General features: G+C 40.4%; 1 long non-coding RNA gene across 1 annotated transcript in view; it reads left to right on the forward strand.

The window, feature by feature from the left end:
* The window catches only part of LOC114701068, an 88,559-nt gene that overhangs the window by 56,054 nt on the left and 5,661 nt on the right, over positions 1-26,844 (forward strand). Inside the window, exon 5 of the long non-coding RNA XR_005091543.1 lies at positions 25,046-25,248. This is a non-coding gene — a long non-coding RNA (uncharacterized LOC114701068). The remainder of the gene's footprint in view (positions 1-25,045; positions 25,249-26,844) is intronic.

A 26,844-nucleotide genomic window follows, 5' to 3' on the forward strand; every position in this document is an offset into this window, starting at 1 on the left:
AGAGAGAGAAAATGAGGAATGGGTCTGTCAAAAGGAAGTATGCTAAGGAGTTAGGTCCCCCTAAAACTCACTTGTTGAAGTTTACTCATTAAGGTGATGGTATCAGGTGGGACATTTGGTCCATGATTGTGTCATGAAGCTTCTTGCCTTGTGAATAGGATTATATAATTAGTGATTTATGTTCCCTGGTCTTTACCAGATACTGAATCTTGTGCCTTGATCTCAGGTTTCCCACCTTCCACAACCATGAAATCCCCATGGTTTATAAACTGTGGTGATATTGTGTTCCCTGTAGCAGGAATCTTAAAGAGTCTTATTAATAAAACAAATCTGAGCCAGGTATTGGGGTGAACTGGAAGATCAGAGAACCAGAACAAGCCACAGCTACCTCACCTCGCTGGATCCTCAGCTGGTCTTGTTTCCTCAGACTAGAGGCCTCTAAGTCCTCATCCAGAATGGTTCTCAGCTGAACTGCTGCTAGAAGCCTGAAAGCTTAACCAGCCAAATGCTTAACCAGGCCAAATGCTTCTAGTTTCTGGTCTTCACACCTTATATACCTTTCTGCTTTCTACCATCACCCCCTGGGATTAAAGGCGTGAGTCACCATGCTTGGCTGTGTCCTTGACCAGATGGATTTCTGCCACTGGAACGCTTGGATTAAAGGCGTGTGCTACCACTGCCTATCCTCATGTTTAATATTGTGGCTGTTCTGTCTCTGACCCCAGATAAGTTTATTAGGGTACGCAATATTTCAGGGAACACAATACCACTGTTCCCCAATATTTTGTGCACCTTAATAAACTTATCTGGGGTCAGAGAACAGGACAGTCACTAGACAGACATAGAGACCAGAAAATAGTGGCACACACACCTTTAATCCTAGCATTCTGGAGGCAGAGATCCATCCGGATCTCTGTGAGTTCAAAGCCACACTGGAAACAGCCAGGCATGGAGACACACACCTTTAATCCCAGGAAGTGATGGCAGAAAGCAGAAAGGTATATAAGGCATGAAGACCAGGAACTAGAGCTTGGTTAAGCTTTTAGGCTTTGAGCAACAGTTCAGCTGAGATCCATTTGAATGAGGACTCAGAGGCTTCCAGTCTGAGGAAACAGAATCAGCTGAGGAATTGGCAAGGTGAGGAAGCTGTGGCTTGTTCTGCTTCTCTGATCTTCTAGCATTCACCCCAATACCTGGCTCTGGGTTTGATTTTATTAACAAGACCTTTTAAGATTTGTGCTACAATAAACAAATAATTAGTGTGTCCATCTGTAATTCCTATTCCTTACCTAGGAACACTGTCAGATTAGGAACTTGAGGTTCCAACATGCTTTAACTCCTGGATAACATCATCACTGTGAGGAGTGAGTGAGTACCTTAACCTCACTGTCTGGGGCTCCCGTTTTGTTTTTCCTCTGAAAGATGCAATGGCAGCTGTCAGGGATGAAAAGAACTAATGCACAAGAACACTTGGTTCAGGTTGTCTTCTGTGAGAACAAGCTGTGCATTGCTGGCTGGGTGGAGTCAGGGGTGCAGATGGTAAAGGTTGCTACAAAGTTGTGTAAAGAACTTCCAAAGGCATGGAAAGGTCTGCTTGGAGCCTAGGGAAGCTTCAGGGACCATTTGAACAGTGAGCGCATGCTGGGATCTGTATGCTACGGTTTATCCTGTAGGTCTGGCTTTGAGCAAACAGGATCAGTAGAGTTTATATGGAGCTAGAAAACAAGATGAGAAGTGTGTGGGATGATTGGAAGATACTTGGGCCAAGCAGTAGACATCGGGGTGAAGAATGGTCACTTGTGCTCAAAGTACCAGCTCATGTGGGGGCCCTAGGAGCTCAGGTCCCCCAGGGGAGAGGCATTTCTTGGTCTCTATAGGAGGTTAAGCCAGCCTGGACAGTGCTCTGTGCTTGCCTTTTCTTATGGCTGTTGGCTTTCAACCCCATTGTAAATCCTAGTTTGCTTTGATGTGTCTGAACCACTTCCTCGTTCCATTTGGTGGAAGTACAACTGCCACTGCCAGGCTGCACACTTACCTCAGATGTTGCTTGCCAAATGCCGAGTTTTACAACCTTGTATCATGCGTGTCTCCGCCCCCGCACTTCTTTATCTATAAGCAGGGTTATATATGTGACTCTGTGTCTGGTCCACTCTGACCCCTGGATCATTTCCAGCCTGTGTCTGGGGTCCACGGGCATTCTAAATCTTGTGCAGTCCTAATTTGTGTCTTTCTTCTCAGCAGGGCATCCCAATGGGTTCCTCCAGTGCTGCTCTGTGTCAGGGATGTAGCAGGCTGCTCTCCCCTCCTCTGCTACAAACCATAAAATTAAGAACGGCAAGATTCTCGTGATTAATTTCATTCGAATGACTTTAAATCCATTGACTAAAATGCCTGTTTAAATCATTCATTTTTGCAAATGTATTTGTAAATAATACTTAAAAAACACTTCATCTAATTATTTTTACCACAGCTGAATGTTAACAGATTGAAGATGAGATTTATGTTTAGACAGCATTAAGGTACTAATTTTTTCTCAACAATAGGCACTGCAATTGACAAAATTAAAACAGAAAATGTAGACCAACAAAAAATTAATTTGCACCAGGCTTAATAGTTTCTCTAAGTAAATCCAGCCACTCCTTGGCTGCCTCAGAAAAGCCATAAAATTTTCTGAGGAGAATCTGGCGCTGAGGATTCCACACTAATTACGTTTCCTCCCCCTTTACCTCACCCCCTCTCCTTTCTCTCAGAACATGCAGTTTTCATATCCAAAATGCTCTGGGCTCTGCTGGGTAAGGAAGTCAGGGGAGGCAGGGCAGGCTGTGAACCACATAAATAAATGGGAATTTCCATGTAGACATGAGGCTTTTCTTTCTTCATTTTTTTCTTTAAAAATGAGAATAAGGCACGAGTATAAATTCCAAAAAGAGCAATTTATTTAAGTCTATCATTTTTGGCAACACAATAGAACACACGTCGGGTGAGCAGTCACAAATCACTTCCCTTTCCACTGTCTGTGGGCTCCACCATATGTTGGGGGGGCTACAATTCACATGCTAAGTTTTACTTTCTTTCCATGTGAGAAAGCATACTGAAATTTCAGCAGCTTGCCAACCCAGCCAACATTTTGGGACAGTGGTGGTGTAACAGAGGAAATAGAACTGACCATGCAATCAGAATATTTTTAATTATGCAGTTATTTATTTATTTATTTATTTATTTATTTATTTATTTATTTTTTGGTTTATCGAGACAGGGTTTCTCTGTGTAGCTTTGCGCCTTTCCTGGAACTAGCTTTGTAGACCAGGCTAGGCTCGAACTCACAGAGATCCTCCTGCCTCTGCCTCCCAAGTGCTGGGATTAAAGGCATGTGCCACCACCGCCCAGCATATATATTTTTTTTTAAATTCCCAGAGCTTGTAATGTAAGGATCAGCACATTCTTCTGGATTCCCTATTTATAAGCTCTCAATTAGCTCTTGAGGCTAATAGGGATACTTACCTCTTCCTGTCTAGTTTGGTTTCTGGGAAGATGTCATTCAAGTTGCCTGTGGTCATACAATCAAAAGGAATTATATAATGTCTTAGTTTGAGCCGTTCCTCATATGTGGCAATTTGGACCTCTGATTGACACAGGAGCTCAGAAAGGCTCTTCATGTGCCCCTTCTTCAGCATCCACTGAGCAATAAAAATCCTCTAGCCTAGAAATCTTTGGGGTGTTAAATATTTTGCATAGCTATCCACCGAGCTTGCCTTGGCCGTGTTGGCCTTGGGATAAGCCTGGACAATGGTTGGTCATTTCCCAGGTTGAATAGCCAACCTGGAGCCGAGAACTGGGGACTTCAGACAGTTAGCAGCAGTCTTTTGATCTGAGGTATTATCTTCCAAAGCTGCCCAAGAAGTGTTTTTTTTTTTTTTTTTTTTTTTTTTTTTTTTTTTTTTTTTTTTTTTTTTTTTAAGCAAGTTTACACTAAGCCATCTTGGGATCATTAACTGACCAGTGTATGTTCTGTCAATCTTTCTTAGTTCAGGTTGTCACTTTTGTACACAGGGTCTCTATCCTTCCCCATGACCAGGGAGATGTGGGTCTGAGGTCTGTACTCGGTAGAAAGGTTACAATATTACATGTTTCCTATGGACACACTTGTTCACCTGTGATGGGTAAAAAGTGTTGGTGGATAGGCTGGAAAGATAAGGGTGCTTGCTGTCAAATCTGACAACCTATGTTTATTCCCTAGAACCTACATGATAGAAGGTAAGAACCAAATTCCTCAAGTTGTCCTCTTACTACTACATGGCATATTCACATTCTCCACCCACAAATAAATAGATGTTAAAATAAGAGTGAGTTGGTGGAGTGAATAAAGGTGACTGTAAGGCAAAAAACCCATCCTAAACCTAAGCTGGTACTCAGTGTTCATCCATTAAACTGCATCTCCCTATATCCGCACATCCAGAGAGACTGAACTTCATTCTTCAATGCCAACTTACTTGTCATAAAATGACAGGTGGGCATTCTTTGTGTTATAGCTTTTGTGATCTCCGGGCCTAAGTACACAGTACAGATGTGCCCAGGAAACAGGGCTTCTTAGAGACATTCAGAGCTGACTCAGTATGAGGTCAAATATTTTATTAAGCCCTGCTCTTTTAGTTGCTTAAGAAAAGAAAAAGAACTTGTGTTTTCATTTATAGCATGACAGTGTTTGAAACAGTATTTGAAACAAGTGTTTTGGTCCGTTACCATCAAACCCCTATGAAACTTAAAAATGAGAGAAAAAAAACAACGTTGTTTTTGGTTCTTGGGAGTTCTAAGAACAAGTTAAAATAGTAATTTTGCTTCGCTAAACTGTGCATCAAACTCTTCCTTTGAATTAAAGTGAAAAGATGTGGAAAAAAACATGAGCTGTGTGTCCCTGTTTGACTCTAAATGAGCTTTCAGCCTGCTTCCTACAGCCAGTTTTAGCCTAAGCTGCCTTATTGCTAAAGCCTGTAACTTGATACTAAAAGCTTGTCAAAATTAAGTGCATGCTTTATAAGTTTACATTTTTACAGTCTAACTGTTTTTCTTTGATATTTGACAGGGACACAGGTTCCCATGTCATCTGGCCTTCAATACTTTCAGAACTTTCTCCTGGGCCCATGTGAGGGAGCTCAAGGTTGTAGTGAGTTATGGAGCCCTTAAGCTGCCTGCCCAGCAGCCGGCCCTTGGCCTGCACTTGAGGGCTAACACCTGTTGGCTGGACAGAGCAATTAATTTCTTAAAAAAATGTGGTAAGCTGCCAGTAATCAAAGCTAAAAGGATAAAAAATATAATTTTACCTCTTGAGCTTCCAGAAGTGGCCTTTGATCTTTCCCAGTGCCCTTGGGACAGCAGGCCCAGATCTGCAATATTCTTCACAAAGAAGCATCTTTAAAGGACACAGACAATGAAGTGCTGGTAGTACCCACCCTCAATATCATTACTTTTGTGTAGTTGTTCACACTGAGATTGAACAGAGACAACCTAAAGTCTTGTCTACTAAATGTTGGTCTTTAGGAAAGCTTATATTGGAAGGTCTTAAATTATGCTCCAGTCCATTCCTTGCAAGATCAAATGTTGGTTGAGTTTTCTGGTTGATGGTTATAATGTATTTGTTGTAGGATGTCTGCACGTGAAACAGATAACTGTGAACTTCAAAGAGCTAGAGTACCAACTGTAGGCTGGGGCTTGGCCACACATACAGCCTCCCTCATGCTCCAGACCCTTTGGTAGTCAAGACAAGGTCACTGATCAGGGTAATTTGCAGGAAAAGTCAATTTCTCAAGTACCAAAGCAGGTGCTGTGGCACTCTATGACAGTTTACTGAATCTAAATTGAGGAAGTTGAAAAAAGCAAAGGTCAGGAGCCACAGGAAGAAAGGAGGAAAGAAAATCCCTCTGACTGTGTTTTAACTCCTCTTCCACTAAGATGCACTTGCCAGCTGAGATGATTAACACCAAAAATAAATAAATGAGAATCACAATCTCTCAGTCTAATCGGACTTATCTGATTTCTTTAAATAAAATAGGGGGATTTTGTGTTTGCCTGAATTCACAAGGAAATAAGCTCAATTTATAAGAGTTAAAGAGTAGTTCTGCTCATTAGTGATTGAGGCAAAAATCAAACCAAGATGTCAGAATTTTACATCTTTAAAATTAAATCACACACAGGGTTTTTGATTCAGTGGTGGAGCACTTAACTTGATGTGTGAAGCTCTAGATTCATTCTTAAAACTCCCCAAAATATCAAACAGATATTATATGGTTAAATATATGAAGTATACTACTTAGCATAAGAGTATAAAGTATACATTGTGGCTTAATATATGATGAACATGTAGTACACCCTGAATATTTTTATTGTAAATCTGTGTATTCTCCACTTCCCCAGCACTATGGATATAGAACACAGTGGGTAGGAAATACTTGCAGGATAGGAAGACAAACAGACACTGGAATCTATAATGTGTTTGGTATAGCAAGGATCACCAGGGATGGAAAAGTTAGAAGAACTTGAATTCTAGCTAATCACTCATTGCATTATAATTGCATAAAATTATTAAATCATTTTAAGCCTCTATGTTTCTCACCTGCAAAATTAAAGGTTTATTGTAAGGATTAAATGAGTGTATATGCATAAGTGTCTGTAGATAAGCACCTAACAATTATAAACACTAATTATCACTATTAGCCCAAAAGGCAGATTGTGCTGTGGGCTGCTCTGTGCCCCACATTGTACACGAAGCTTTATAGGTGTTTATAGTTCCAAAAAGTGAGTTAATTTGAAGAAATATGTCAAGTAAGTCATGGTATGGATGAAAAAAGATAGAAGTAAAATGAAAAAGCCTGACATTTTGGGGAATCTTTCCAGATTTAAATTCTTCTTGGGAGGAAGGGGAGAAGAAATGGAGACATAAAATTCTCCACTGATATTTTATATTCATGAAAATATTCTTTAATGTAGAATCTCTATCTATCTATCTATCTATCTATCTATCTACCTATCTATCAATCTATCATTTATAATCTATATTTTGTCATTATCTATCACATATCCTATCTATCTATCTATCTAATCTATCATCTACCATCTATCTATTTATCATCAATCTATTTGTAGGTATGCATTTTGATACTGGTCTTCACATATCCAAGCTGGCTTAGGACTTGATATGTTGCCGAGGGAGATCTTGAAATTCTGATCCTCCTGCCTCCACCTCCCAAGTGCTAGAATGCACCACCACCCTGTTTATGTGCTACTGAGGATCAAACCTAGGGCTTGTGTGTGCTAGAACTATACCAACTGAGTTATACCCCTGAGCCTTAATATAGATATTTTATAAGCAGGTGTCTAACACAGTAAATTGTAGGTAAATGAATTGCTTTTAGTTAGTTAATTCCAACATTAACCTAAAAGTAGGATTCATAAGACTTGTTTCATGCCATAATAAAGAAGATTTTCATTGAAGTAACGCTATGCCCCAATCCAGATCTCTGAGTTCTAGCTGAAAGGACTTTGAGTTTTGAAACAAGAAATATAGCTCACTCATTTCCAGAATGTTTCCTCTGGAACAATGTTCTCTGTCAGTGAAGGTTAATCCACTAAGGCAGTGCCTGGATAATACTTTAGAAGCTCAGATGGCCACAAGACACCATAGATGTTATATATGCTAATTTCCACATCTTAGTGATGGATAAACAGGACCAATTAGTGCCTGCATATATCACAGACCCAGGACTGGAACTGTTTTTGACCCCACTGTTCAAGTTCAGGATATTTCCTAGTCCCTAAATGAAAGTACTTCATGTCCCTCCTGAGTCAAGTAGGGCTTTTCATATTTAACTCACCTCTATCCAGGTTTTTAAATGTATTGGTGCTAGTTGGAATCTTGAATAAAATACAGGTGTTAACCACAGAAAGCATTAAGTTCTCAGGACAACAAGGACTGAGACAAAATGTCCCGTGCCCCCTGCCTCCCGTTCTCACTCTTAAATCCTGTGATTCTACATAGAGCTTATTTCTGAGATGATTTCCCATGCTCATTCTCTTTCCTTGGATATAAAATCACTTTCATGAATCCTACTTAGTCTTCCTCATGGGGATACATTTTATATTTATTGGAATATTTCAATATTTTGCATTTATAACTATAAACCCAGCCCACAAAACATGTGCTTACAAGGAAAATAATATCAATCTTGACACGTTACCTTTGTATATTTAACCCGAAAGCAGGCTTCTTCTTAAAGTGTTCATTGCCACTGTTTCAGAAGCTGGTAGTTATACCAGCGGGGAAGGAATTGTATTTTAAACTGCAGGAATCTGTGGTCACTTTGGTTTTTAGAAACCAGGCTGCAGAAATGCAGAGAGAAACGTCCTAGCCAGGACTACTCTCAGAAAATCTCAACACTAAGTCTCACAGCATCAAAAGTCCATTCCAGAATTTTAAAGTTCTTTTTGTGAATCCTCATCTTATTTTTGAGACAGGCTCTTGTATAATCCAAGATGGTCTTGAACTTTCTATATAGATGAGGGTCTTGAAATTCTGATCCTACTGCCTCCACCTTCAAGGTGCTGGGATTACAGTGTGTGCCACCATGCCTGGTTTATGAATTACTTACGTATAGAAGCCCGGGTTTTAGGTAAGTACTCTACCAACTGAACTACAGCCCTGAAAAACACAATTTTTGATTTTGGATTTTTCAGATAGATTCTCGCTGCAGCCCAGGCTGGCCTCCAACTCATGATACTCTTGTCCAAGCCTCCTGAGTGCTAAGATTACAGATATGAACCATCATGCCTGGACATATTTTCAATTTTGCAATAATTTCAGGCATTTGAAATAGGTACAGAAATACAACAGAGTCTCCATCTAGATCCCATCTCAGTTGTCAGAATGTGTACATTTACAACTGCTTTTGCAGTCTCCCTCATAGATAGATGATAGATAGACACATAGATTTTTCTCGAACCATTGGAGAATAAATGGCATAATATATTATTTTTTACCCCTGCATATGTTAATGTCTATTTCTCCTGTGACCATAACACAGTCACCGTAGTCAGGAATTATCATCTGTAAAGTGCTGTCATCTACCAGAGACACTCTTACTTTCTCCCAGTTGTTGCACAAATTTACTTTGCAGTACCTTTGATACTTTAAGTTAGCTTTTGATGCCTTACCTGGATGGTATATCAGCTCTTCTATGAACCAGAGTCTCCTGTTCCCATAGCAGGTTCTTACTTAACACTGTGATACAGTTCTTCATGCGTGACCCCCAACCATAAAATTATTTTCCTTGCTATTTCATAACTGTAATTTTGTTATTGTTATAAATTATAATGTAAATATCTGATATACAGGATATCTGATATGATAGGGTTGGTTAACTCTCAAAGGGGTTGTGACACACAGGTTGAGAATCGCTGCCATACAGTTAGCTTAGGTATTTTGAATAATTTAGCCATAGTGAGTATTGACAAAATACTCATCTTTGAGTTAGATCTGTCAGAATGCTGTCCAGTGACTTAATGTCCTTGTGTCTGTTTGAACTTGGGGACTTTGCCTGACTACTTGTTCTCCAAGATTGGAGAGTTAGCCTCCATCCCCAGACTCCAAATGTCCAGGAGAGATCTTCCCTGCAACACACATTTAATGGCAGCCTAGGTTTCCTCCTCTGGTCACAAGGGCAAGAACTTCCCATGTTCTCATTATGTGAATTCCTGGAAACAATATAGTATTTAGGGAAGTGGCCAGATCACCTTTGACATCATGGGTTTTATTGGAATCATGACTAGGGAAATATTTGGATAAAATCTAGTTTCAGTTCAACTTAGCTCATCTTTTCCTACTGCTTCCCCCTTTTTTTCAAGATGGGGTTTCTCTGAGTAGCCCTGGCTGTCCTGGAACTCATTCTGTAGACCAGGCTGGCCTCCAACTCAGACATCCACCTGCTTCTGCCTCCCCAGTTCCTCACTGCCACCACCTGGTTCCTACTGATTTTCTAATCAATTAAATACTAGGTGTCCTCTAGGAAGGAAAAAATAAACACAACATCATCTTGGATGTTTGAAACTAGGGGATATATTAAGTAAGAAGATAGATCAGGAACAGGGGCATATCTTATTTGTATACAGCAGTAGACATTTTCTTTACAGTGCAACAGAACTACAAGTTTTCTGATTATCAAGTCACACTTCTAATCCTTTTCTACCCGCTCTTACAATACGAGAGTGTATTGGCAAGATTAAACACAGGAGACATCTGCTTCCTCTTTCCTTTCTTTCTTCCTACTCTCTCTCATACACACCCTCTCTCCTCTCTTTTCCTCCCTCCTTCCTTCCCTCCTCTCTTTCATGAAGAGACATAGCTAGCTTGGGAATTCAACCCTCAGTCGATTAGCCAGACAAATAAATAAATACAGCAGAATACACAAATGCAGGTGGCCACGCCTGCAAGCACTTGCTTGGGTGAGAGGGCTCCATGCATGCTGGATGGCCCCGTCCCACAACACTGACCATCCTTCAAGTGTAGTGACACCGTTTTGCCTCAAGCAAGGTCAGAGCACCAGGGATAGAAACAGAGGGGGCATTGTCTCCATGTTCTCACAGAGGCACTGGCCAGTGGACTCTGATCTGCAGCTGTGACTTGGCCTCCCATGGTGGTAGCACCAGGGCCTCCTTAGGCAGCCATCTGCCCTCATCCATTAGCTACCTCCCTCCCATGAACCTGACTCCTATAAGATGTCTTATTTTTGGCTTTGTGAAAACTCTTCAATACAGAGACTGGGAATTCTAAATCCCCTCTTTGTACAAATAGCCTTTAAATGAAAGGAGAAGTTACTTGGCCTGTAGTAAGAATGTTGCCTGGAACCAAAGGCTCATTGAGAGTGATGATTAATGAGTCCAGTAAGGTCAGTGTGTGGAGCCAGGGCATCATCCCAATACCACCCTAAGCAGGAGTGTGGACATATTTATCCAACGCAAAAAAAAAAAGTTTCTACAAATTAGAAGATTTTACAGAGATGACATGTTTAAAAGCTTCCTGTACTATTAGTCAAAAGAAATGTAAACCAAGCTTTATCATGCCCATGTTGAGAGAAACTTATTAAATTTGAATTTTGGCTTAGTTACACAGTTTATCCTGTTGGTAAATGAAATTCTGACAGTTTAAGATTCTAAGCAGTTCTATACATACCCAGTTCCTGGGAAAAATAAATATACCTTTAAACAGAAAGTTCTTAATTACCCGGAGATTCCATAAGGCAAAAAGTTTAGGGGGAAATTTTGGTCATTATTTGTCCATTTATTTTTCTTATTGAGTTAATTTAATTATCATTGAGACACAAACATTAGCTTCAGTGCAGAGCTTCTCACATCTGTTAGTAAAGATTTGATTAGGGCTACACAAATGTGCTAGATTAAACTATCTAGTTGGTGAAATTCAAGCCACCTGGATATTTTAGCAACATCAATAAGAATAATTCTCTTTTTCCAAATCAGTAAATCCAAGCTATATTAAAAAGAATTAATTAATGAGTGCCAGATAGGCAAAACAAACATTTGACAATGAGCTAGATTATCAAAGGTTTTGAGGGAGATCCCGCTCAGCTTATGTTTAGATGTCAAATTATATTACCAAAAACTAAACAATCTGTTAAAATGATGTCTTAATGCAATAAGTTTCTCATGCTGTTTTTAAACTTCTTAAACATTATTAGTAGGAAAGAAAGAGATTCTCTCCATTTACCAATGATAATCAAATCATAAAACATTTGCCCCACATTTTACCTTGGTTATTTCCAAGAGCTGTTAATATTGTTTAAATCCTACCAAGAAAAGAAAAGAAACTATCATGAAGTTCTGTTCATGTATTCTCTGTATTTCTCGAACTTTGTCTTGGAGAAGGAACTTGCTAAAGACAGGTGGACTGGATAGATTAATATATACAGAAAATAATTCTATGACCAAAGGAACTCAAGAATTGTCAAGTAAAGAAATATTTACTATCTTCCCATTCTTATTCTATCTGTAGGCAGAGAGTACATATTTTAGATGATGTGTACTAATGATCTCTGTCACAACTACTGAATTTAGGACTTTTAGCCATAGTGGATGTGATTGTGTTCCCATAAAACTTTGTGTACAAAAGTGTAACACTATTCTAGTGATCCCTTGTGAAATCCACACTCCATATTTTAAGAATCAGACACCTTAGGCCTCTTGTAAGAAAACCACTTATTTGCCCAAGGTTAGATAGGTATCAAATTCAAATGTAGTCGATTGAGCTGCTGGTGAAACTGGCCCTTCCAAGCATCCAGACAAGCATTCACCCCAGGATGAATTAATTATAACGGCATGTGGATGGTTGGCTCCCTTCAAACGTAAGCTCTGCCATCCTCTTACAGCACATCCGAAATGCTTCGTGCATTAGATGTGGATGGAACTGGGATGTATAGATGATTCCTGGAGTCTCCAGAGAATATAATGCTTTTCAGAGACCTAAGCAGAATCACAAATAATAATTTTGGGGAAAGAAACACGAACATCCTGACAGCTAACCAAGCATGAAAATGCTTGACTGCAGAGCCACACATGGCTTGCTTTATTAAAGACCATTTCAGTCCTGGAAAAGTGCGCTTCTATTGAATATTTATAACAAATATGATTGAATAAGAAGAATTTAAAGCGGGGGGGGGGAACTCTGTGTGTTGTGACTCTAAATTAAATCTTATTTTTTATGGTTGACAGTATTCCTCGGGTTTGCTTTATACAAAGAACCGTCCATCTTCTTGCAATGCCCCATCCCAGCACTGAGTAATAATACTTCCCTCATTAACACCTCAGTCACCACCATCCACTTTCTGGTGGGATTTCTCTTTTCACAGAACTCATTCTGTTCATTTGAAAATGTTGAGACAGGAGTTTGTAAGAACGCTGGAGTAGATCTGTGATCAGTCTGATCTTTCTCTAAGTCTCCTCATGTGAGGAAGCTTTGTAATCACAGCTCTAAAAACTGACAGTCTAGAAAGACATGATTGATGAGAGGGAATGGGATGTTGGAGTCAAAATGCACCATCATTAACTAACTAAACCAACTGAATGAAACGGGGTTTCCCAGGGGCAGTGGAGCACATTCTTCTCAGAAATATAGACCTAACGTTTAGGATGTGTTTGACCAAAGGCGGTTGGGGGAGTGGAGAGAGCCATTACTTAATGGTTCCCAGCTTGCAAAGGTGAAATAACCCCCACACTATGTGACTCTCTCTCTCTCTCTCTCTCTCTCTCTCTCTCTCTCTCTCTCTCTCTCTCTCTCTCTCTCTCTCTCTCTTTCTCTCCCCCCCTCTCTCCCTCCCTCCCTACACACACACACACACACACACACACACACACACACACACACACACACACACACACCTTCCCCCTTCTGCTCAGGTTTAAAGTTCTTTTGCATATTTCTTACCATACAGTTGTAGGTTATTTCTTCTCATATGTCATGTATTTTCTAGTCCTGAAATTTATTAGCAAAGTTTCCTAATGTAAATGTGAGTGTAAAATTATAAACTATAAAGTCTTACAAACATCCTTCAGGCTATTTATTTCATAAGCTAGAGTAGTGTAGACAGCTCAACCAAGATTTTCACTCACTAACATTGCACAGATCTTTGTTAAATCTTGCAGGTAGCATTTGTCATAAACCCACTCAGTCAATAGTTTACCATTTGTCTTTTTAAACTATTGACAAAGATTTCTTTGCTAATAGTAAAAGTAAAGTTCTACTACCATTATTGCTTTCTAAAATAGACAATTTAAGCAAGTTAGAGTGAATTCAGCAGCATTATTTATGACCTTAGCTCTTGTAAACAAAAGGAAATACATCACATGAGAGATAAAAATATATTTTATGTGAAATCATGTCACTATGAACAGTAAGTTTTTCATACATAATATTTGTTAGAATTTAGTATATATGTAATACAAGGGGTACAGAATATTGTTTAAAAAACAAAACAAAGCCCAAATACTATACATTTTTGAAACATTATAGCATATAAACTAAAAAATACTTTAGATAAAAACTTGAATTTCTCTCTCTCCTGAAATCCACCAGATTGCTGGAGGTCAAGGATAACAAAAGCATGAATGATTCAGACAAACACCTTTTGAACTTTCCCCAGGAAGACTTGGGCGGTGTGAGAACTCAGGGTTTTCAAGGGAATACATGCAGGTGGCTGTTTCTCCAGACATCTTGAAACAGTTTCCGTGCCTAGCAAGGAGGCTCTGGTGTCAGAATGTGGCTTGCCTGAGAGTGAGGGAAGGCGGGTACGCAAATGACACACATGTATTACTTCAAGAGTGATACCGACCACCTTAAAGGTTAGCAGAGCAGAATCTCATTATCCTTCTCTCAGAAACCGACCCAAAAGGTAGAGAATTTCACCTAAAATGTGTTATTTGCTTTGTGCACCATTTACTAGAGCAATATTTGTCTTAGTTTCTATAATAAACTATTAAGGAATATACGTCAGGATATAAGATTTTATTATGTAAGAAAACAAAGACAAATGGTAAAAAGGGTTTACAACAAATGTTACCTGCAAGATTTAACAAAGATCTATGCAATGTTAGGGAGTGAAAATCTTAGTTGAGCTGTCTACACTACTCTAGCTTATGAAATAAGTAATCCAAAGGGTGTTTGTAAGACTCTGTAGTTTATAATTTTACATTCACATCATTCCTTGTTTCATGTTATTTTCTTATTCCCACCCTTGTCTTTTGTTCTCTTGAAGTATCTTGGGCACCTTTACATTCCTTTTTAGAACTAGAAAGAGTTGCACATATAGTGTGAATTTTACACAATTATGGAAATTTGGAGATGTTATCATTCACTGATAGGCACAAATTATAAGAAAAGCTGGAGTCATTAGCCAAATAAAGGATTAGAGTTAACAATGAAAGTGAACCTAGAGTATAATTAATGAATTCTCTAATTGCTCTTCCTGTGTTAGTTCATTAAGCCTGACTCTCGGCTGGATATGTGGGCATCTGTCTCCAGCATCTGTCATCTCACGGATTCTGCAGGCTGACTCTGTTGGAACCTGGGAAGAAGGCTGGGTTTGCTTTCCTTCTCTCTGCACTTCACTCGGCAATCTGAATATGCTGGAAATGAAAACCGTTCTTCCATACATTAATATAATGGGCAAAGCCACTTTGAGAGAGGTTTAACCAACCTAAAGCTTATATGGGAAGACTGGACACTGATCAGCCTTGACTAATGTCAGATCCTTAGCTTGTCAGTTCCTAGCCATGTGTCATCTTTCGGAGCAGAGCCTTACTGATGAAATGGTGGATAGGCACATATCTGCTCAGAAAGACAACCATTCCTGGCACCACGTTTTTTTTTTTTTTTTTTTTTTTTTTCTTTCGGGAACAAGAACTTCAAGGTCAGTGTGTGGTCTGCACCACATAACCCCTCCCCAACAAGAAAGGTCTAAATTGTGCTCAGAGATTGACAGCATAGAGAATTTTTGTTGTTGTTGTTGTCTTTAGTGGACTAGTGTTCTGAATAATACATGGGTAACTAGAGGAGTAGGAAGACCTAGAAAGCAGAGTCACAGAAAAAAGAAATAGGTGGATTGTAATCAGCTTGTTAAGCACTAGGAATTTATATCTAAAATTGAATAGTTGTTTACAATAACATGTTGTCCAGAATTGTTGGCTAGCAGAAATAATCCCAGGATGAATGAGTTCAACACTGGAAATTATGTTGGTGGATACCATATTGGGTTAACTTTTTTTTTTAACATATTGGTGATAGTTTGGATACTCAGTTGAAATGAATCCAGAAAATCGAATTCAGAGTCAGGGAAATGGTGTGACACACTGAGGCTAAAACCATATATACATATATTTAACATTTATAATATATATATATATCACATACAGTGTGTGTGTAGGTATGTATAGTGTGTGTGTACTACTGTCATTTTTAAAGTAGTTTGTTTTTGTCTGCACATTTTGTCTGGTTGTATATAGAGACTTGATCAGGATCATCACTATTACTGGTGTTTAACATATTTGGGATGCATCTGAGTCCCAGTTGCATGGGTTTGTTGGGAGGCACTCTTTTGTATAGATACTTGCTATGTTTCCAACTGGTTGGAGGATGAGGGGTGGATGGAAAGAACATAGGCTAGAGAAGGAGGATTTACCACCAGTCAAGTGACCTCAGTAGGTCTTGTCCTTATTCCATCTTGGTCTGTCAAAGAAAGGAGTGAAATGCTGATTTCCGAACTTTCTTCATAAGTCTGACTCATGTAGACACTGTCTCTTCTTCTAGAGAAATGCTCTTGTTCCATAGGTGTGGTAGACTTACAGAATTTCTCTCTCTGGGTAAACTGTTCTTCTTTCTATGACCTGGGAGTCACAACCTTTTCTTACTTTAAGTTGTCAAAGAAGATAAAGTTTTGAGAGCATCTGAGTGATTGATCAATTCAGAAAACCTCATTTCATCCTCTTATGTGTAAACTATACTTACAGCTTCATTCACTTGTTGTTGGTTCTTTTTACTCTTTGGGCTCTTTTGGCTCTTTTGGGGGGCCTGTCACCTAGCTCCCAAATAAACCACACATGGAGGCTTATTTTTAATTATATGTTAATCCAGCCTTAGCTTGGCTTGTTTCTTGCCATCTTTTCTTAAATTATCCCATCTACCTTTTGCCTTTGGGCTTTTTACTTCTGTATATCTCACTTTCACTCTTACTCTAAGGCTGGCGGGGTGGCTGTCCTCTAGCATCCTCCTCTCCTTGTTCTCTTGCTCTTTCTTTCCTCTTCCTGGATTTCTCCTATTTATTCTCTCTACCTGCCAGCTCTGCCTATTTTTTCTTCTGCCTCACTATTAGCTGTTCAGCTCTTTATTAGACCATCAGATGTTCTAGACAGGCAAAGTAACACAGCTTCACAAAGTCAAACGCAACATAAGAGAATGCAACACATCTTTGCATCATTAAACAAATTTTCCACAGCATAAACAAATGTATCACATTTTAAAATAATATTCCAAAGCATTCATTCATTCAACAAATCTTTGAAATGCTATCTGTGGGCTTGTCACTATGAAGAAGGTAATGTAGAGGACAGGAGAGAGTGGTCCTTGCTTTCTTGTAATTCAACTGAGGGAAGAGGTAAGTCCTATAGTAGTTTCAGCTAAAAGGATAGAGTCTTCTTTGTTCTTGGGCAGGAGGTATTTTGATGTAGTCTTTAAGACCCTAGATTGACAGGATAAAGCTGAGAATCTTGGGAGATTGAAGAAGCTTGGTTCAGTAAAATTCCTTTCCCTGGAGAGATGGAAACAACATTTAAACCCTTCCTCTTAAGGTCCCAACCAAAATGATTCCACTGAGTTAATCCTGGGAAACCAAGAAATTTATTGGGCTTGCTTGCAGAGCAGGGTGAGTATGGGTGCCCAAGGAGCCACAATGGAAAGTTTATACCCATCATGGATGATAGCTTCCTTAGAGCTCCATAGATGGAGTCCTTTTCCCTGCTCTCCCCAGCCTGTATGATCTAGTTCCTCCCTGAGATGATGAGGCAGAATTACATCCAAATTTCTGGGAATAGTGCCTGGAACTGCAGGTAGGGACCCAGGGACTGACTCTGCCCTCTGCTAGGAGGGAATGTCAACAGTCAAATAACCCAGCTGTGATGATCATTTGTAAGAACTGATGATCCAATGAAGATAGTGGCATGAAGGATGTCATCTTACAACAAAGACAATAAAACCAAGTACTGAACTGTGATTCCACTAAAATAAACTCTCCAAAGTGGTACTCTAGAGTGTCAAGAATCCTTGGTCCCCTTGAAGATGAGATATGAACAACTTGGAGAGATACTTTGGGGTATCTCAACCACTGTGTTATTGTTATTTTGATTGTGTTGACCCTATAGATCAAATATGTCTATTTGTGAGCTTGGAATGAATATAATATATTGTATGCCACATACTATCTGCCTTCCTATTGTTCTGATAAAACAGCTTGGCCAAAAGTCACTTACAAATCAAAGAGTTTATTTTGGCTTATGATTCCAGCAAAAGAGTCCATGATAATGGGGTAAGGTATGGCAGCAGGTGGCTGGGCTAGAAACTGAGAGATCATACCTCAATCACACACAGGAAGCAGAGAGCCAAGAAGAAGTGGAGCAATGGTATAAACTCTGAAAGGCCACCCTCAGGGATGAACTTCCTCTGGCAGGGCGCCACATCCTGAAAGAGTCATAACCTTCTCAAATAGTGCCGCCACCTGGGAACCTATGGAGCTTATGAAGGATGCTTTTCTGAAAAATGAAGCCAAAGCCAAGGAAGTATTATTTAAAATAAATTCTGTGGTGGTTTGAATGTAATTGCCCCCCCTCCCCCCGCAATCTCATAGGGAATGGCATTAGTAGGAAGTGTGGCTTTGTTGGAGTGGGTATGGTCTTGTTGGAGGAAGTGTGTCTCTGTGGGCGTCAGCTTTGAGGTTTCCTGTGCTCAGGATACTGCCCAGTGCCTCAGTTGACTTCCTGTTGCCTGTAAGATGTAGCACTGTCAGCTCCAGCACCATGTCTGTTTCCACACTGCCATGTTCCCCATCATGATGGTAATGGACTGAACCTCAATTGAATGTTTCCTTTATAAGAGTTGCTGTGGTCATGGTAACTCTTCACAGTAATAAAAACCCTAATTAAGACAAATACAATAACATGATCTGTAACACTGTACATTATAACTATATAGTAATCATGTGACATTCATTTAAATTTATATGAAAAACATCAATAGTTTAATAGATAAATAGCTGCAGTCACAGGCAAGAAAATTTCAAATAAGAAAATTAGACAAAATTTTAAATGAGAAAATGGGTAGATCTGAGAGGAGTTGGAAGAGGAGGAGGTAAATATGATCAAATACATTGTAAGACATTCTCAAAGAACCAATTTTTTTTAAAATGAGAAAAATGTTCCATATCACCAAAAAAGCAAAGAAATGGAAATGAAAATAAAGTTATTGATTTTTGTGACAGGTAACTGGCTCCCACTGTGTTACTTGGGTTGTCTAGGATGATCTTGAACTTCTAGGCACAAGTGATGCTCTTGTCTCAGCCTTTTGAGAAGCTGGTGCCACCTCATTGAGCCAGAGGTATCAGATTTTCTCTTACAATTTAGAATTTGTTTTTAAAGGACAAAAGATGCTTATCAAGGAATAGGATGATGGTATATAAGATGATGGCCTCTTGTATACTTTGCTTACAATTCCTTGTAAATTTATATTATTCTTTGAATGACATTTGGAATGGATTATAGATATACAACCCAGCCCAGAAAAATTAGTTGAGAACAACTTTCTGTTGTTCTAGTCATCTTTTGCTTTGTTTCTTGCTCTGGGAATGGAACCCAGGCTTTGCATGTGCTAGGCAAGTGCTCTGCTATTGAGCTCAATACCTTGTCCCTTGATCCTGCAGGTCTGCTACATTCTGTGGAAGAACGTTCTAGAAATACAAACCCACCTCACTTACAGATAGCCACCATGATAACATTTATAATATGAGTCTGTAAGGAACAATCTAAAACCAAATCATTAGGAATTCTATAATTAATTTTTGGAAAAATTATATATAGTTATGTAAATTCAGTTTTCAAAGCTTGTATAACTGGGAGAAGAAGATAATGTAATATTAAAATAAAAATAGAGTACCCTGGCATGCCCCAGGACCTGGGGTCTATCCCCAGAACTTTGAATAATAAAAGTGACAAAATTTCCAAACCAAAGGTCAAATAAGTATAGAGGAAAAAATTAAAAGTAATATTAAAGTAAAGTCTAACATTTCTTAAAGTCTAGTGATATGTATGTTTCCCCAGACACAGGAATGATACGTGGGCCTAGGTGAGGGGGAAGATCCCCAAGAGCAGAGGAAGGACTGGTCTCCACAGGTGGTTACAGATGCTTACACTGTGTTCATAACCCAGTTTTTCACTCTGAAGGCTGGAGAATTTATAGACAGGCCCAAAGAGGTCCCAAGATCTGCCTTCATAGGGGGCACCATTGCTAGGTAAATGCTATCCTCAGGCCACATACTTCTTAAGTCTGTACATCCACCTAGCTCCTTCATCCTGGCCTTTTAATATTGATGACTCTAGAGCAGCAGTTTTCAACCTATGGGTAATGACCCCCTGGGGGGTCAAACGACCCTTTTACTTAAGATCATCAGAAAATACAGATATTTACATTATGATTCATAACAGCAATAAAGTTACAGTTATGAAGTAGTGACAAGATAATTTATGGTTATGGGTCACTACAGTATTGAAGGTTTGCAGCATTAGAAAGGTTGAGAACCACTGCTCTAGACTATCCCAGGAAAAGTGTGTTAGGTGTCTTCAGCTTTAAATCAACAATATACATTCTGTGGAAGCCTGGAAAGGCATATTTATTTGGAGGCTCTCTTAGTAAAATATGATTGTGTGCCAATGGCTCTTTGTGCAATAAAAAAGAAAATTATTCGACACATGTAGGCAAGTACCAACTTGTGATGACAGTTTCTGTGGAGATGTAGGATGTCTCAATAGTGTCTTGCTGGGAATTATCTGTTGGTTTTCATGATCTAATATCTACTAGGTTTGAGGGAGGTGATCATGTGCATACATGTGTTTCCATCGAGGAGAGAAATGCCAACTTATTCACATTTTCATCTGCAGAAATGGATTGAAATGGTGTTCGTGGATTTGCAAGTGAGCTCTGTCATAGGGTGTCGCAGTTGGCAGTATCTACTGAAAGGTGCATCTGAAGGAGAGGCTGTGTTGGCGGCCATCCAGGCTGCTGCCTCTAGATGAGGGATTTTGTGGGTAGTTTTACAAGGGACTTCCAGTTGAAGTAACAGCTAACATGTCACACTTGAGCCTGTCACCTCTTCAGGAAAAGCTAGTCTATTTTCTAAGTCAGGAAAGATAGGATTATGGTGGAGGTGCTACAGAAATGCTTTCAGCTCTGCTGTTTTGCTCTGAAGCTGTTGAAAGGGTTTGTATAGTTCAGAAAGCAAATAATACAATAGAGACTTGCCCTGGGATAATGGCCTAGGCTTTACTGTGTATGGGTTCTGGAGACTTTAGCTCTAACTGGCATAGCTCCCAGGGTTCTGGAAATGGGAATAGGCACATTAGAGGATGATGACAGAGGACATGTGGGCCCATCGCTACCCAGGATGGAGCCATCTCACAGGAGAGTTTCTATTAGCCAAGAGTGACTTTTCCATCCAAAGGGCAGAGCTGGCCAGGGTATCACCCAGTGATGGATAAGATGGGAGTAGAAATACTGCATCCCCATATTGTCCCCTCCATGAGGCCTGATGTTGGAATGGTCATGGAGAGCCCTGCTCTCCCTGAGCCACAGACCACTTCTAAGCTTTGTTCCTAGGAATTTGAACTTTTAGAAGAGAGAAACAGCTGGAGCTTGTTTTAACCCTGTCCTCACAACTGCCCGAGCCTGACCATAGTACTGGGAGGCAGCCTGTCATCCAGACTCTAAGTCACAGGGCTCCCCTCCCCACAGCAGCCTCCCAGTATGTTCCCTTCAGTGGCTGTTACACAATATGGGCCATTGTCCTGGTTAACTGCCAAAGACTGTTCTATGACACCACTGTTCTGCTTTTGTGTGTGGTTGTGTGTGTGTGTGTGTGTGCATGCTAGTTTGTATGTGGGGTCACGTATGTGTGTGTATATGCACATGTTTGTCAACCTCATGTAATTCCTCAGGAACCATATACCTTGTTTTTGAGACAGGGTCTGGTAGTAGCATGGACTAATCTAGGCTGGTTGGCCAATGAGCCCAAGGGGTTCACTTGTCTCTTCTGGGATTATAAATATGTGCCATCCATTGTGACTTTTTTTTTTTTTTTTTGGTTTTTCGAGACAGGGTTTCTCTGTGTAGCTTTGTGCCTTTCCTGGAACTCACTTGGTAGTCCAGGCTGGCCTCGAACTCACAGAGAACCGCCTGGCTCTGCCTCCCGAGTGCTGGGATTAAAGGCGTGCGCCACCACCGCCCGGCTAACTTGTGACTTTTTTGATGTGGGTTCTAGGACCAGATTCAGGTCCTCAAGCTTACGTAGCAAACAAACAGTTTATAGACTGGGACTCTGTTTTACCACCCCTCCCTGCCAATCCCACTTACTTTTAAGACCCTGTGCAAACCCTCTTTCCTCCACAAAATCTCCAGAATCCTCACCTTCCCACTCTGGTCCCAAAGCAATCTTTGTTCTTGTCCCTTCTTTCCCATGGCCTGTTATCCATCTTCCCTTACACTGTGAACTGGTCAGTGCTTGGGGTTCACTCTCAGCCTGTGCTGACTCTGAGTCTGAGTCTTTGGGAGTAGCAACAAGATCTTTAGAAATCTTGGGGCCCCAATAAACTCTGTACAGTGTCTTCCACATGGCAGGTTTTCAGGGAGGCCCACCAGGGAGGAACTGATGAGGTAGCTGAGCACTTAGGGTAGACTATGCCCTCTGCCCCTCTGCTAACCATGCATGTGTGATAGTTTTGTCATCTCTTCTTTCCTGGGAATACAGTGGAATATTTTCTGGAGGTCGAAAGCTTTAGAGAGCTTTCAAGGTACCCAAGTGGTAGTACATTCATCTGCTTGAACTATTTCTCTGAGCTAGGAGTTTGATATAGAACCCAGACTGACCTTGAACTCACTCTATAAGCCCAGGGTGATCTAAACTCATTATCCTGCCTCAGGCTCCTAAGTTCTGAAGTTATGGGTGTGTACCACCACAGCTGGCTATGCTTTGTGTATGCACCTATGCATGTATGCATATGTGTGTATGCATGTATGCATGTGTGTGTATGCATGTATGTGTGCATGTGTGTATGCATATGTGGAGGTTAGATGCCAGCATCATATGTTCTCCTCTATTGCTCTCCATCTTTTTTTTTGACATAATCTCCCAGTGAATTCACAGTCCAACAATTCAGCAAACTCAAGGGATATGCCTGTCTTTGCCTCTCCAGTGCTGGGCTCCAGATATGTGCCACTGTCTCTGGCTTTTCATGTGGACTATGGGGATCTGAACCTAGGTTCTCATGATTGTGTAGTCAGCATTTATCAGCTGAGCCATCTCCCCATTCACTACTTTGACTTTCTAAGTAGCTTAAAGCATGATAGTAGCAGGGGAGATCATTAAGCTGAGTAGGGTGTACCTTGCTTGTGGCCTCTGGTGTAAAGTTACTTGAGTAAATGCATTCTTCAGTGGTGGCAAAACCCAGAGTGGTCTTTAAATGCACTCCACACCAGAGAACAGCAAAAGACCCAGAGCCTCCTAGATCCCACCACCCCTATCTGCCACCTGAGCAGGGTGAGACAGTGTGAACACAGGAATGCTTCAGAGTAACAGTGCTATGGAGCTGGTGAAGAGAAGGGTCTCAGCAGAGCAGACCAAGACAGAGCCTCTGCTGTTTGCTGTCTGAATGCTACTGTGGCAGACTGATTGGTCAAAAGGTGCATCATCTTCTGGACTCTATTCTTACAGGATGTCCTAATACAAGTGGCATCTTCCAAGTATACCATGTTCCAATGAAGGGAATCATAGCATCTGATTTAAGGACTTTCAGGCTATTGATAATCTTTCTACTTATACCAGTTCCTGAAATGAGTTGTCTTGGGCTATGACTTTACTAACATGGAGTAGAATGTTTGACTTCTTTAGGAACAGCTTAGAAAGCCACTAGGACTTTTGAACACCTCACTAGGTCTCCTCTCCTCTTCTGCGCTGTGCCTTGTCTGTCACAGAATACCATATTTGGAAGGAAACCTAAAAATTCTTATATGTGTCAGACACTATTTTCATGGGCAGATGCCTTTATGAAAAATTGCAAACCTCATTTCCTTTCAAGGGCATCTCAGTGTAGGGCTAGTTTTCTGTCTGTGTTTAGGGCCAAAGAAAGCCTGTGTGGCGAAGAGCATTGCACTCATGCCGTCTTTCTGTCCTGTGGGGAAGAATGTGAGACAACACGAAGATACTCAGACACTTGACTGTGGAGCTCAACACCCTACAGAAGCTCAGGCTCAGCATGGGCTTGTGATCCTCCACCTTACACTGGTCTAAGGTATAAAGCAGTCTTGAGAGAGTACTCACCTTACTTACTGGCCCAATTATAAAGTCAGGTTGGGTGATAGAGGGACTGCCCCACCCTGCCTCCTGTACTTAATCTCTGCCACTCTTTTGTTTTATTTTATTTCTTGAAATACTGTTTCATTATCTCAGGCTAGTCCCAAACTCAATCCTCCTTCTGAGTTTGAGGATTACAGGTGATGCCCCCCCCATGCCTTGCTCTTTGTCATTCTAGAATCTGTTCATCTTCTTGTGTTCCCAGCTCATGCTTTGACTTCACCCCATTACATCCACCTCTAATTCAACGTTCACCTAATCAAACCCCAGACCTCATTTAATCTGGTCTGTTTCTTCCTCACCCCTTAGTCTGGGCTCTGTCATCTTCTACCTGCACTGTGCAAAGCCTCCAATTGCTCTTCTTATTTCTTCTTGCCTCTCAAATATGTTGAGATCCCACTAATGCAGAACACATACTTCATTCCAGGACCACATAAACAGTCCATTTGCCTCAGCCTTTCACAGACTTACCTGGGAGACCCCAATTCAATCCTCAGTCCCACCCTAAACCCCTGAGATGAGATTCCTTTGGTTAGATGTTCTCAGCATTCAAATAGTAACATTTTTCTATAAACGGTCAGAAAAAGAGTGCTATTGACTTTCCTGGTTATGAGGTCTTTGTAACAACCTCACAGCTGCAGCAGAAGGCAACCATAGAATGTGTAAATGAAGAGCATGGGATGTGATTTATGAGTAAAAGATACTGGACCATACTGAATCTGTGAACCATATTTTGCCAGTCCTATGCCTTGGAGCATTCTGTCTTTTTGTTTCATAATTTTTGTAATAATGTGTTACTAATCAGTCTATCTGGATGATTCTTTGTTCCTTAGACTTCTTTTCTATGATGACAGAGATCAAACCTGCTTTGCAGCACCCATCAGGGACACTGAGCATCCTAATGCAACAGTGACTCAAGCTACATCATTTCCCCTGGTCAGACCATACCTTCAGTTTTTAGTTTGAGCAACGGGGAAGAGGCCTTTCCAGTAGAAGACAATAAATTGACTATACAAGGAACCTGGAGCTGATACAGGTATCTTGGCACCCTGCAGAGCCCTAAAGCAAAGCCATTATTGAGAAGCCAAAGGAAAACAATTGTGTTGTGGATGTATTATTCATGCCCCAAATGTCACTTATTCTATGTACTGTGTGTGTGTGTGTGTGTGTGTGTGTGTGTGTGTGTGATATGATGATGGTGATGATGATGATGATGATGATGATGGTGGTGGTGGTGATGAGCATGTGGAGGCTGGAAGAGGATGTTGGGTGTCCTGTTTTTATCATGCTCACGTTATTCCCTTTAGACAGAGTCTCCCATTGAACATGGAGCTAGGCTGAGAGCCAGCAAGCCCCAATGATCCTTGTCTTCCCCTCACAGTACTATGGTTATAGGCTTGCATATAGTTATGACCAGCTTTTCATATGGGTGCAAAGTATTCAAACTCAGGTCCTCACTTTTCTACAAAAAATTCTTTTACTCACTGTTATCTCTCCAGTCCCTCTGTGTAGTATTTGATTATTTGTCTATAAAGCCTCATGAACTAGTATATTCCTATTTATATGAACTTATATTAAAATTTTCTATTGTGTGCAATGGGAAAATGTATATATAAGGCCTGATGTTTTGCTACTCATGCAGTGGGGATGGCAAACTGTAACTTGAAAAGTTACTGTAAAAATATGCATGCCTAGAGATGTCACTGTGAGGCATTGTCACCAAGATGCTGACAATATCATGTGCACTGGCAAGAGTGTGGAGCCACAAAAACTGTCAGTCATAGTTGATGGGGATGGTCCTGGTGGGGAAGGGAGTTTGGTGTCCCCTCACCCTGTAATATGGCAAAACTGCTCCTTGATATTTATCCACATGAACTGCAGCTGAATTCATGGCTGTCAAAGTATGGAAACAACTCTCATGGCCTGGTGTTCCAGTTCCATTCTGTTGCTGTGATAAAACACACTGGCCAAAAACAACTTGGGGGTTTATCAACTGACATTTCCAAAACACAGACTGAGGGAAGTCAAGTCAGGGAATCAAGGAAGACACTATGGAGAAGTGCTGCTTGCTTACTTACTTGAAGGTGTATATTTAGGTAGCTTCCTTATTATCCCATGATCTCCTACATAGGGGTGATGCTATTAACAATGGGTTAGCCTCTCCCATTAATCAAGACAACCCCTAATAGACATGGCCACAGGATAATCTGATATGTGTATTCTTTGAAATGAGACTCCTTCAGATGAATCTAGGCTATTTCAAATAACAGCTATATACTTATTAAATGGACACCTCAGGTGAATAAATAAGCCATGGCACATCTAGATAACATGATAATCATCATCAATACAAAGAAAGCCATGAAAGACCAGTAGGAACAATAAATGTATATCACCACATAAAAGAAGCCATTCTCAATCTGGGTGTGTTGGCATTCACCTTTAGTCCTAGTACTCAGGAGGCAGTGGCAGGCAGAGCTCCGAGTTTGAGGCTAGTCTGATCTACAGAGTGAGTATAGTCAGGGCTACACAGAGAAACCCTGTCTCAAAAAAACCAAAACCAAACAAACAAAAAAAGCCATATTTCAGATAGTGTATACTGTGTAATTCTAACTATATCAGTGGTTGCTAG

Source organism: Peromyscus leucopus, chromosome 1 (assembly GCF_004664715.2).
Source record: "Peromyscus leucopus breed LL Stock chromosome 1, UCI_PerLeu_2.1, whole genome shotgun sequence".
NCBI lineage: Eukaryota > Metazoa > Chordata > Mammalia > Rodentia > Cricetidae > Peromyscus > Peromyscus leucopus.